At 37.3% G+C, this 10985-nt stretch overlaps 1 long non-coding RNA gene across 2 annotated transcripts in view; it reads left to right on the top strand.

Moving 5' to 3' along the window:
- The first annotated feature begins 720 nt into the window (after nucleotides 1-720).
- Nucleotides 721-10985, top strand: part of LOC129400045 (uncharacterized) — a 34994-nt gene continuing 24729 nt past the window's right edge. For both annotated transcript variants that reach the window (XR_008627386.1, XR_008627387.1), the window contains exons 1-2: nucleotides 721-872; nucleotides 4884-4945. This is a non-coding gene — a long non-coding RNA (uncharacterized LOC129400045). The remainder of the gene's footprint in view (nucleotides 873-4883; nucleotides 4946-10985) is intronic.

Here is a 10985-nt window from a genome sequence, read left to right as displayed (position 1 = left end):
AAAAGAAAGTAGGGGAAAGAAAGAAAAAGAGCTCTAATGTGGTATCATTTTATTAATTTATAAAATTCCATTGTCAGAATGGCAAATAAAGAAAAGACTCTACACATAGATGGTTAAAAAGTTAAAACCCAGTAAATGGTGAGAGAGAAGGAGAGAAAGAAAGAGAGAGAGAACAATATTATGGCCTGTGTTCCTCACTATTATTTTGTATGCATGTCTTTGAATTTGAAATTCAAATAAGCATATATATATATATAATTGAAAACAATTTTTTGATAAACAAGCAGACCAGATTTCCAAACAAGACGACACTGTGCTGCCCTCTCTTTCCACTTAGTCACAAAAACCCTTGCTTTACCTTATGTTATAGGAATGGAATTGTAGGGATTAATATGAACAAACTTAACCCTTTTAAACTTACTATCACGTAATGTTTTCTGCTTATATGCCATGAGAATTCTGGGCAGGTTAGAGGTAACCGGGGGAGTTTGCAGGGGAGCAAAGGAAAGGAGGCTGGGAGGGGAAGAAATAATAGAAACCTTTCTAATATATTGATGCAAAATGAAAAGTAATTCAGAAATGCAATTTAGTGATGACCTCTCCTCTGGTGGCTATGAAAAACAGTCTTGTTTTCTTTTATAAAGAAATGCTGGCATGCTTGACTTTAGTGAATCAAGAGAATTGTTTGGCAAATAACAGTGATGGTGTGTGTCCTTGTCAGAACACCTGCTGTATTCTCCCAGCAAACACTGGGGCCATGGCGTCTCTCCTCTAATGACACCTCATCAATCCGCTCCTATCAATGTCCCAGCCATGGAGGTGACTTCGAGTGCTCAGAAGCCTTAGAAAATGTCAACGTTTTGGGAGAAAAGGTCAGTCACAGCTTCCCCCCCACCTCCCCTGCCAAGCCACCGTGGGCCCGGCGTTCATTATCCTAATTAAATCCAGCAGCTGAACATCTTCTTATCTGTAGGGGAGGAGAGCAGGGGCATGATGCAATAGGATTGATTTGCATATCCAAAGTTAATTAGTGCGGAGGAGCAGGTGTACAGTAATAATAATTATCACACATGACAATCACCTGTGACCACTTCCCCGCGCCCCTTCCGGGATTCAGCACAGTGATTGCTGGCTGGTTTTTTCCTTGCTTGATCCCCATCCTGCGCTGTTTATGTCCTTGTGCCTCTCTTCACAAACCTGCTGTGAGTAGCTCGTCTGTTCCTTAACAGGCGCTGTATCTTTCTCTAAAGGTATATTTTCTCCTGTTTCATTTGGAGGGAGAGACTATTGTAAGGCAGCTATTTTCAATTTTGTTTGCTGAAGTTGTCACATCCTGGTGGAGCCTGAGTATTTATTTTTAGATTACATGTTAGTGGGTAAGGGGGATAAAAGTGTTCAGGATCATAATTTGAAAATACCACTTTGCATCATTTGAACATTTTATCTTGAGCATATGCTGGCAAATCAGTCTGATCCAAAATAAACTTATTAGGCAGCAGATACATGAAATCAAGTGACAGTTTGATGTTTGCCACAAGACTGTCCGTGCCAGTTTGAAGGAGATAATGGTGGTGGCTGAATCTATCGTCCTCAGACCCCTCCTTCCCAATGTCTGGGCAGTACAAAAGAACAGCAGCCATTGACACCCACTGGACCCCACCCTGAAAAATTAAAGAAGGTTTTGGTGGGCTGTTAGATTCTGGCAGAATCAAAGGAAACAGACAGACATTGAATGATATATCAGGAGGAAGAATTCCGATTGCAGCCTTGGAGCATTTTCAGCACAGTCCCTGGGATGGCTCTCATGGTACCTTCATCACTGAAAGCTTAGATAGATTACACTCTTCAGTTCTCTTGCACATAAATACATAGGTTGTGTGTGTTTAAAAGTGTCTTCTCTGTCAAACGGAGGCAATTTTTTCAAATTAAGCCAAAAAGCATTCCCTGGAAATGGGATGTGCTTTTATAGAAAGGAATTATTGCCATATGCTATGTAGAAATTTAACAATCACAATGGTAGGCTAATAAGTAGGTAAGAACAGAATATTAAATACAAAGAAGTTTTTGTGGGTAAAGGGGAGGCATTAATGTTAAATTAGCTATGAAACTGTGACTGTTTTTAATTTTTTTTTCACTTTTACTTTTGTCTGTTTCACGTTTATTTGTCAGGGTACACTTTTGCCCATCAAGTCAAGTATAACAGGTAGGCCTCCCTTTCACACAGCTTTAATGATAAGTGACAGAGATCGCAAAAGGCACTCAACCGCCTGCAGAATGCATTAAAAATTCAAAACTTTGCTTATCAGTCTTTTATTAAAACTTTCTGTAATTGTGCAAAATTATTTCCCCACTGGGTTAGCTTTCAATATGTGGTACAATTATATTTCTGACACAAAAATAATTACAGCTAAAAAAAGCTAGAAGAAAAAAAGCAGTATTTACTTTTAAAGCAAAAACCATCTATTTTACATCCATGAAGAGGCTTTGCATTGAAAAATTAAGCAATTATTGAAATAAAGCTCTAGTTTTGAACATTTAGCTTTCAGTACTACAGAGCTGGGTAGGAAGGCAGCATGTATGAATTTAAAGAAATTATGGGTCAGAAAGAAAGAACTTTCTAGTTCTTGTTTATCAAGGAACTAGCTCAGTGTATTTTGTCTATCAATTTTAGTTTTCACTAAAATCCATTTTCCCCCCAACAGATTAAATGTGAACTATGAGTATCTGTTTTCTGGACCTATTAATTTTCTGTATGATTGAAGACCTTTTGGGTTAAGATTTTTCAATTCAAGATCAGATAGCACTGAGGAGTGAGGAGTGAACTCTGCTTGAATATATCAACATTTAAGTATTTCCTAAACTTTCCTTTTTGGTCATCTTTAACTTTTACTTAAAATTTTACCAAGTACTTTTCTAATAAGATTTTGTCACTGATTGAGAATTCAAAAATAGTGAGGCATAAATTTATATTTCAGTTGGGGAATTTTGGATTCAGCTCAGATTTCCATAAGGCTGACACTAATAATTTTTTCTCACATTCCAACTTAATGACATGTCTTATTGGGCACAAAGAATACTCATCATGTATTTATTAAGTTCATGACATAAGACACGTAAAATTAAATCGAAAGAATTTCAAGTCTTGTTCAAACCTTTGATCTTATCCTCAACTAGCATGTAATTTATAAAGAGTAGACATGTGCAAACTAAACTACAATTCTACATGAAAAATATCAGCCATCATCTATTAAATCGCCTACATGAGAATTGAAAGTTATTCTACTAATTGTGAGAAAATACTAGAACATCTGTGTGTATGTGCAAGGGTATGTATATAATAATAGCATGTACTATTGAAGTAAAACTATATTATAGCATATGATTCAGGTTTGCATCATTATAGATCAATGTTCTTTTATTTTACATTAAGTTCACCACTAAAAGTTCAATTCTGCCCTTCACTATAACATCCCCTTTGTCCAATCTACCCACCTACTCATTACCTTCCCTTCTGGTAACCATGAGTTTGTCTCATGGCCCAAAAGCTTGTTTTGCTTTATTATTTTTGTGTTTGTTTTCTCTGTGCATTGTAGATTTTGCTAACTTATTTAAATATGGCTTAAATCATAGTGTTTGGGTTTTTTTATCTTGGTTATTTCACTAAATATGATATCCTCTAGGTACATATGATACTCTCTTGGCCCATTCGTATTATAAATGACAGGGTTTCATCTTTTAAAGGTGAATAGTGCTTCATCGTGTTTATATACCACATTATATTGTCAGTCAATGAACACTTAGGTTGTTTCTATTTTTGAAATTGTAATTCTCCAAATGGTATAATGTCTATTTTTGTTAGTTTTATTTGTATTTTCCAGGTAAATTTCCAGCAGTGAGATATCTATCTGTATCATATTCAGTTTCTATGTTAATTTTTTTCAGGCATCTCCATGTGTTTTTAATAATGGTTGCACCAATTTACATTTCCATCAATAATGTATAAAGTTCCATTCTTTCTATAGCACCTCTAACATGTGTTGTTTCTAACTTTTTAAAAATAATATCCATTCTTTCAGGTACAAGAATTTACCTCTTACAAAGAACTCATAAAAGAAGAACCAATTAGAAATTGGGCAGAGTATTTCAATAGATAATTTTCTAAATAAATATGTAGATAAGAATAAGGAAATGGGGCTGGAGCAATAGCATAGCGGGTAGGGTGTTTGCCTTACTCGAGGCTGACCTGGGGTTCGAATCCCAGCATCCCATATGGTCCCCTGAGAATCACCAGGAGTGATTCCTGACTGCAGAACCAGGAGTAATCCCTGTGCATCACCAGGTGTGACCCAAAAAGAAAAAAAAAAAAAAGAAAAATGTTATTATCTCTTATTAGTGCCTATTTTTAAATTATTTTTGGTTTCAGAGCCACATCCGGCAGTGCTTAAGTTTTATTCCTGGCACTGTGCTCAGGGATCATCCCTGGGGGCTCAGGGTCCATATTTGGTGCCTGGGATTAAAATCTGGTATATTGTGTTCAAAGCAAGAACCTGACCCACTGCAGTGTCCTTCCAATTCAATACTTTTTAACTCATTTTAAATGTTTTCAAATTTTGTACCTGATGTATGTAGTGTAAATTTACAAATTAAGAGACTAAAAATTAAAGTTCAAAATTTTAATTATATTTAATATGAAGTTTTAATTTTATTTTGTTTTTATATTTCTGTTTCTTTTATTTATTTACTTTTTGGCCACAGGCAGAGGTGTGTTTAGGGATCACTGCTGGTGGCCATAGGGAAACTTTATATGGTTCTTGGGATTGACACCATGATGGCCATGTACAAGGCAAGTTCCTTATCCATTGTACTCTCTCTCTATCCTTCAGATATGGATGATTTCATAATTCTTTTGGGAATTATTGTCACATGGGAGTCTTGGACACAAGAGGTTTGTATACCTTAATTTTAGTCTCTGTTATATGAATTTTGCCTGCTATATAAAAGTGAAATATTCTTGGGGCTGGAGTGATAGTGCAGCCAAGAGGGGATTTGCCTTGCATGTGGCCAACCCGGGTTTGATGACTGGCATCCCATATTGTCCTTCAAGCACCGCCAGGAGTAAATCCTGAGTGTAGAACCAGGAGTAACCGCTGAGCATCACCAGATATGACCCAACAAGAAAAAAAAAGTTAAATATTCTTATTTTGAAGTAATTGTTGGAGTATTTTTGAGACCTGGGAATGTTGTTGCCATTGATGTATGTGAAAAAATCCATTGAAAATACCTATATCCAAAATATTTCAAAAAGTTATATTCTATATGTAGATATGTGAAACTTCTGACTAGTTAGGTATTGAACCTGCAACTTAACATTTAATCTTCCTGATTCATTTCACCTCTATCCCTTCCTTATTCATCTTTCTTATAAATAACAAAGATTTAGTGACATATTACTAAGGGTCACAAACTTTTCTCAGTAATGTATTAGTCCACTTCATACTTAAAGAGAAATTACTATAATTGTGCTCATTTTCACAATGAACACATTTTCACAAATTAAGAAAATGAAGTTAAAAAAAAAGATTAAACAACTTCCAAACAAACAAACAAAAAAATCTAAGTGGCAGGCCAGAGACTAAACATTGAGTTAGAGAATTTCTAAAATTAGTTTAAATTCTAACTTCATTGGGTTTCCTATGTTGATTTTAGTGTTCGTTTGTTCTAATTTTCCTTTTGACAATTCACGGGTAATTTATTGAGCATCTACTCTTGGCAGACACATTCTATACATTTATTACACCAAAAAAAAAAGAAGGTTCACAGTCCATTGAGAAGATAGCCATAACATCTTATTACCACAGGACTTCAAAAGACATAAATTGATGAGAAAATGTCAGAAAAAGTAATTTTAACAAAATTACTATAGTAGAGAACTACAGGGAAAAAGGGCAAGCACAGGAATCAGAATAGAGAGAAATCCAAGACCAAATATGAAAAAGGATGGTATAATAATTAGAAACTGAGTATTTCAGCATGATTAGAGAGTCCATGTTCTGTGTATCTGTGTGGGGATTTAGATGACTATATACAATATGGGTCAAGATTCCGAGTGCCTTTACTTGTTGGGTGTAGATCAGTGATGGCTTCGTTGGGGAGTTGCTAATGAATTACTGAAAGACTTGAAGGGATGTAATACTATGATCAAATATATATTTTAGAAAGTATTCTTGTTAAGCTATAGAGATTGGTGGAGAAGGAATGTAAGACTGGAAGCTAATTGTATAACTTTAAAAGAGTCCAGATTGTCTTTTAGTTCACCCATTCATTCCTTTACAAAATCCTATTTGTTACTTAATTTGTTTAACCTGCATTTTAGTATGATGACTCTATTCTTGGCAGCTGAGCTGTATTAAGTGAAGAAATTCTAGTGTAGTTTATATGTAAATGCAAGAAAGAGCTTTTAGGGGAAAGTGTGTTTGAGAGGAGAGAATGAAGGTAGGAGACAGAACTGACAAGATGAGTGGGACTGAATCAAAAAGAGACTAGTTAAGAAAGCTAGGATATGAAAGGTAAATTGATTTCATGGGCAACAGTAATGGAATGCGGCAGGAGTCAGTAAACACTGGGAACAATTTTTAGTCCATCAAAATTGTTCATAAGACTGATTATTGTCCATTGCTAAGTTCCTAACTTTGAAGTTAGAGTTTTCTAAGACAAGATTTCCTCTTGAAAGTTTTTACTTGACATTTGGTTGAGAAATGAGTAAAATGTTACTGACAGTTTCATTGATAGTTTGTCTGTTTAGATTTTTCAGTTCTTACATAAGGTCAGGTTAATTGTCTTCCCCATACAGTTTAAGAGTGTGGTTCATTGCAAATTTTGGAGAGTAATATTCTAATTTTAAGGAGGAAAATAAATAGCAAGTTTATACTCAATCTAAATCAAACTGAACAAATTTTTGTTAACAGTATTACTCTGCCACTTGTGGTCTTCTTGACAAGTAAGAGTATCACTGTATCATGTCATCCCCTTGTTCGTTGATTTACTTGAGTGGGCACCAGTAACGTCTCTATTACACTTAGCCCTCATATTTTAGCATCCTCTCCTTATTCATCTTTCCCAACAATTGTAGGCTCTTTCAGGATCAAGGGAATGAGACATATTGTTACTGTTTTTGGCATATCGAATACGCCATGGGTAGCTTGCCAGGCTCTGCCATGTAGGCGGGATACTCTTGGTAGCTTGCCGGGCTCTCTGAGAGGTATGTATATGTCTTTTACTGTATTTGGGATATGAATACGCCATGGAGAGCTTGCAAGGTTCTCCCATGTGGGCAATAGACTCTTGGTAGCTTGTCAGATTCTCCAAGAAGGAGAACAAGGCTATTAGATGAAGACCAAGGGAGCTTCTGGAAGTTTGGTCTTATAGTCTCTAGATGTTGGCCGTTGGTGGGATTACATGGACGCCGGGTAAGGCGAATTAGACCCATCATTGTTACTGTATTTGGCATATTGAATATGCCACGGAGAGCTTGCCAGGCTCTGCTGTGTGGGCAGGATGCTCTCAGTACCTTGCCAGGTTCTTTGAGAGGGAGAACTAGGCTATAAGAGGCCATGCGGCTTCGAATGAGGCTGTGTACTTCCGGGAGTTTTGTTTTCTCGTCTTTGGATCTTGGTTGTTGATGAAATTACATGGTGCTGGGGGCAGTTTATGGGTATGACCGCCTCGCTAATGGAAAATGAGAGGACTGGGTGGAGGAGGCCCAGTCCTGATCTGAGCAGGCTTGGAGATCTCAGTTCCGGGTCCCACACACCTGGGTTCCTCTGCCGGTTTCTTCAAGCATGAGGCACATTCAAACCTGTGGAGAGGAGCCTTGAGCATAGCTGTGGCTGGGTTCTAGAGGTCTTTGGCTGATAGCTCTCTGCTCAGGGTGGGGAGGGAAACTCAACCCACCACGCTCCAAGGGCCCCCCTCCGTAAAAACAGCCAAGGGTGGGGGGCAAGAGTCTCTGCACCCAGGAATAGTATGGAATTGAAAAAAATTGAAATTGACTTCAAATCCTCATGATCTTGAAGATATGAGAGGAATTATAAGCAGAAAGATTCTTTTCCAGTATTGGGACCCTATGACATGTTGGTAAATAACTTTGATACCTTGGAACTATTAATATGCATTTATTAGTCCTGGAGAAAATGAGTGATAAAATGCAAAAGACAGGGTAGGAAAGAGTCTTTGTTTGCTTTCTCTTTTCTGGGTAAATGGTTAAACAGGTTAAACACCTGTGAGAAGAGAGTGCTTCAGGGACACCCTTGTACTCAAATTGTTCGTGGGTGTCTTTAAGATTGCAATCCTCTCCTTGTGCAGTGATTAGTTGCCTCTTCATCATTGGTGAGGCTGGCAGCAAGGAGCAGGGCCTTCACCTGCAGGTGTTGCCATGGCAAAGGACCCTTGGAATAGATTCATGCAACATTAAAAAGCAAAAGTGAAAATGAGAGTAGAGAGAAAATAGAAGCTTGATTCAAGGAGACATTTGAGTGGATCAGATCACCTCCCTCACAATAGCCACTGCCAAGTCTGAGATCAACTCCACTTTTTACCTCCTGACTCCTAAGGCTCTCTGAGGCCTGATAAGCTGGTACATAAACTGTCTTTTTAAAATTAAAACGTACATTTTAAGTAGAGAAAATTTATTAACACAATAAAAATGATTCTACTCTCTGGAATAATTCAAACAGAATTAAGAAATTATAAAATTAGAATTGGTTATGGATTATATAAAACAATTTCTTTTTCTATTTTAAAGCCAGCTATATAGTAACTCATTGTACCTCCTACTTTGGATTTCTCTCATTACATGGCTTCCCAGGGGAACCAAGTCATGTTTCTTCTGTGTCACTCAAAGTAACCTTGCCCTAACTTTCATTTGGCTTCCATACTGAATTATATTTTCTCTTTCCATCCTCATGTCTACATTTTTGCCTACTCAGAATACATTTTATTCACCAAGTTTATTCAGAAAATTCACTTAAATATCAATGACTTGTTCTTTTTGTCCTCCACTATGGTTAAGTCACAGGTAGTCTATATAGTGTCAATTAATTATAGTAATAATGACAAAATATTTTGTGTGTGTTGCTAGTTGTACCCCTATCCTTGGAAGTCAGAATCTGATAGAGGCTCTCCCTCACAGCTCCTCAGGGTACAGGAATTGTGCATGGGGGTCGACAGGAAGAATGGGAAGGCAGTTCCTGTTCCGTGGTAGATAGTTAATGCATAGTGGCTTCCTATTTCTTGTGAGTTCTTTTAAAAGAATTGTGCCACACCTCTAGTTGTCTCTTCTTCTTTAGTAAAGCAAAGTGAAAGGTGAAAAGCATGTTGACCAAATCTGGGGGAGAGGGGAGGTCTTGGGTGGACAATATCTCTGGGACTCATCTACATACCCTTCTGAATATGTTGAAAATGATAAACTGTGACTTACTATTTTTCCTAACGAACAGGTTAGAAGATAGGATTATGTTCCTTAGAGTAGAAGGGCTTATAGACAACCCAACAGTGATACTGCATCATTGAAAAGCACCTTAGTTGGGCGGATATCTGGGTATTAGAATTTTCTTTGTGCTTTTGATAATTAAATTTTTGTATTCCCTGAAAAAAAAAAGAGAACGTGTGCTTATAATAAATGTTCTCTAAGGTTGATAGCTTGGCCTTTGTTTAAAAAGTGAATTCAGTAAAACAAAGGAATATCAAGAGATGTCAATGGGAGGTTGTACTGTGATATATGTTCTAATCTAGACCCTGGAAGGAACTCACAGGCTTCATGATGAAAAATGTTAAAAGGAACAGGAAAGAAATGGGAAGATTTTGTTTCTCTAGTTGAAGAATACCTGGCACTTAATTCTAACCATCCTGCTTCTCTAGAAGCAAAAATAGTATCTCTTTAATATTTGCAAATAAAATAGCCTCCAAACTGAGTACTTGCCAATATTACATGAATGGTCTGCATGGTAAAATTTGCCAAGCCATTTTTGTAGACATATAGGTCTGACTTGGCGCCAGGCTGTTTTCAGTTGAGGTGCCCCAGAGGGGGGTGGGTGAGAACCGCCCCCACCCAGAAACCCAGCCCCAGCAGCCGACCTCCACTACTCAACTGCCGACACACTACAGACCAATTCCTGCACCACATGGCCGCACATTGTAAAGACACTTTGTACCCATTTTCCGTAATTACCACACCATATTTGATGGAGTTCAGACAGAAGGAAACAAATCATAGTTTTATATATATGCATATATATACATAATATATATACATACCTCTCAGATAGCCCAGCAAGCCACTGAGAGTATCCCATCTGCACAAGCAGAACCTGGCAAGCTACCCTTGTGTTAGATATGCCAAAAACAGAAATGATAGGTCTCATTCCCCTGACCCTGATAGAGCCTCTAATTGTTGGGAAAGACGAGTAAGGAGAGACTGCTAAATTCTCAGGGCTGGGAGGAATAGAGAGAGATGTTACCTGCTCAAGTAAGTTGACGAACAAAGGGGTGATAGTGATACAGTGATAGCTCACCTAGGAAAAGTAACGTACAAAGATTACTAAAGCTATTTCTGGTTATTTTGATCAACACTTGGTCTGGTTATACTGTATAACTTACTGTCAAAAATCAACGTAAGTGTGTGTAAAACTGAGATACCAGAGTGATTTACCATCTACTCACCATTTCCTTTATCTTACATCAAAGATAAAGTTCTGATGCCCCCCCCACACAAAAATAACAGTTGAAGGAGTTACAAACATTACCATCTAATAAAAAATGATTTTGTGCCAGTTGCTTTTGTTGGGCTAGATCCACACATAATATCATTTTAATCCTGTTTATATACACTCTTGGGATAGATTTGAGATCAGTATTGCTATTTAAGTGAGGTTAATCAAGCGTACCTTATGCAGCTTTTGTTTCTCCATTCTATGTGAAAGGTGACCACT

The sequence above is a fragment of the Sorex araneus genome, chromosome X (genome assembly GCF_027595985.1).
Source record: "Sorex araneus isolate mSorAra2 chromosome X, mSorAra2.pri, whole genome shotgun sequence".
In the NCBI taxonomy this organism is placed as follows: Eukaryota; Metazoa; Chordata; class Mammalia; order Eulipotyphla; family Soricidae; genus Sorex; species Sorex araneus.
The sequence above is the reverse complement of the archived record's forward strand: the minus strand, read 5'-3'. Positions and strand labels throughout refer to the sequence as shown.